This window comes from Meleagris gallopavo, chromosome Z (genome assembly GCF_000146605.3).
Source record: "Meleagris gallopavo isolate NT-WF06-2002-E0010 breed Aviagen turkey brand Nicholas breeding stock chromosome Z, Turkey_5.1, whole genome shotgun sequence".
Taxonomy (NCBI): domain Eukaryota; kingdom Metazoa; phylum Chordata; class Aves; order Galliformes; family Phasianidae; genus Meleagris; species Meleagris gallopavo.
The window spans coordinates 66,665,335-66,668,056 of record NC_015041.2 but is presented as its reverse complement, the minus strand read 5'-3'; the positions used below and the strand labels follow the sequence as shown (position 1 = coordinate 66,668,056).

Genomic DNA, 2,722 nt, shown 5'->3' with positions numbered 1-2,722 from the left:
GGGAAGGGAGAGGGGCTGTAAACACAAAGCCATGGAGAAGATCTAGTAAACCAGATACATTTCTTGATGCTTATTCTAACTGAAATAGAGCTCCAAACCATGTGAGCTTTAGCCAATGCTAATTATCTAATATCTTTTTTGTAATCTCTTAGTGTTTTATATAAACAGACTGCATCTATCTTAGCCCAACCTTCCATAAACTGCTTTAGCTTTAGCCAATACTTCCCTTCTATGAAGATTTATTTTGTCTGTTGACTGACTTTTGATTACTTCCATATTGTTCTGAATCAGCTTGCTGTCCCTAAAGACTTTTCCCTCTTTATCTTTGTTTCCTTTGTCTCTTCCTTCTTACATGTAAAAATTGATGACATTTTCAACTGCATCTAAATCCTGTACGTACAGTGGAGTTCACAAAACTGTTTGTTTCCATTTTCTGGTACTTTAGCCCCGTAATTGTATATTATTTTTAGGAAATCTGTTTTGAATAAGCTCCTGAAAAATGATGCAAGTTAGGTAAAATTCTGCATGGAGTAAAAAACATAAAGAGAACCATAGATGGAGAAAAAAATATATGCATTTTTTTCTCTCTAACCTGGACAGTGTTGCTGTGTTCTTAGGTAAGCAGAAGAAATGAAGATGAATCAAAGAACACAGATTTAGCATTTTCTTTTCCAGTAGTGCTGACTTCCTTCCATAAAAAAAGGGTTGGTGTCAGATGAGATTTTGATACAAACATTTACAAGATATTTTTTTTCTCTTTGTTTCTTCATGAATTCCACCTTTGTACTATTCCTGTTAGCAAGGACAGAAAAAGTACTCCCTTTGATTACTGTTCCAAGACTCCTTCTTTTCTCCTCTTCTTGTATATTTTCTTTGCACTTCATAACTTCTGGTATTGCTCATTTTTCAAATGACAGGTCAGTTCAAAGTGTACATTAGTGTTTCAGAAAAGAAACAGTCAAATGAATATCCCTGTCCCACTCCTTTCCCTGTTGTAAAAAGAAAAATATGACAACTTGGATTAATTTTAAACAACCACAAGTTCTTACATTTTGAATTTAGTTTTTTGAGTAGGTCTTTCATCAAAGATTAATTAACCAACTAAGTGTATCAGTCAACTGATAGCTATTTAGGAGCATACAGTAATTGCCTCTTGTCTTTTAATTACAATCCTATGAACATATTGAAAAATTCTTGCATTCACCAGGGCATTGCTGCAGAATTTTTGGCAGCCTTGTTTCTAGGAGCAATAGAAATTCTTATTCTTGTATGAGTAATAGGATTCTGTCATGTTCCATGGATTCTATGATTCTCTGCTCAGATTTGTATCCAAGTCCATTTGAAACAGGAATTTTAAGTGGACTGCATAGCTAAAAAGTCATGTTGCTCAAATTTTTCCTTTACTTTGAAAAATTGGCAACAATTTCTTCTCCACCGTGTAGCAGACAAGTCCAGAAATGCAGAAGTTCTTGGATTTTAGTTTTTTAATAGTTGCTACCTTTTTTCAGAAACATTCCTCTAATACTATCTAGGCCAAATACTGTTTTCATCTTCCAGTAAGGCAAAGGATCAAACTAGTATTTTTATATCAGGGTAGCCAAGGAGAAAGCCCAACATTTTTTCAAGGAGATCAAAATAAATGCAAAACAAGGAAATAAATAAATCCTGAAATATGTATAATGCCTATTAAAATAAAATGCTGACATTACCTTTTCAAAATTTGTTGGTTTTTTTTCTGATGTGATAAGGAATTCCTTATATTTTGATTGTCATTCTGAAGGTCTCCTTTCAAACCAGGGAAACCAATTCCAGTTCCCTGTGAACTGATGGAAATGCTTATATTTTCTTCCAGACTCCTTTCTCTGTTAAGAACCAGTGAAACTCTGGATCCCACTGCCAAGTATCCAGGTCAACCATCAGTTCCTAGATATCCTAGGGAAATCAACATGTATTGCTCATGAATAACATACCTTGAACTTGGCCAGATTTGTTCAGTGCCCTTTAAATTCTGAAAATCCAACAAAAAACTGTGAACAAATGCAAAAACCACATTTTACTGCATTTGGATTTTGTTATTGCAGTTATGGACATCTATAGTACAAAGGCTGGATGATATTAGGTTTTACTTCCTATTACACTACTTGTGCAAAGAGGAAAAAAAACAAGACCAAAAAACACCTACACATCTTAAATAAAGAAGGTATTTTTGTACTCTATCAGGAGCAAGGAAATACTGGAAAAGCTTTGATTTTCTTTGAGTTATCAAACACTTACCTCGTTCTATAAAATAAATTGCAGGATAAAGAATATTGTTTTTTCCAAATGGATTTGCATTATATTTCTGCTCATTAATGTTTTGAGACTTATTAATGTATCATCTAAAGCTTTAGTTAGAAAGTATGCCAACTTACTTCTGTAAGAGAATTAAAATCATCACAAATTAGCTGATGGACACTAATCAAATTGTCTTGACACCAAGATATCAAGATGCCAAGCACAAAATTATTTATTTAGAGACATTCAGAGCTTATTTCAGGACACTGTATCTTTTTATTTTCAATATATTGCTGCATTAATGTAACCCTAGTACTTGAAACCCATGACCTCTTTTCACTGAAATGCAAAAATGCAAAACCATGCAAGGCACAGTAGGGTTCATGATTTTATTGCACACTGAAACACTGAAAAATGTAGGGTATTCAGAAATCTTCAAGACAGTCAC

The 2,722-nt window shown here is 33.6% G+C and overlaps 1 long non-coding RNA gene across 1 annotated transcript in view; it reads right to left on the bottom strand.

Moving 5' to 3' along the window:
• Positions 1 to 6: 6 nt before the first annotated feature.
• Positions 7 to 2,722, bottom strand: part of LOC104915366 — a 7,760-nt gene continuing 5,044 nt past the window's right edge. The window contains exons 2-3 of the long non-coding RNA XR_004162250.1: positions 1,710 to 1,932; positions 7 to 989 (exon numbers count right to left, since the gene is read on the bottom strand). This is a non-coding gene — a long non-coding RNA (uncharacterized LOC104915366). The remainder of the gene's footprint in view (positions 990 to 1,709; positions 1,933 to 2,722) is intronic.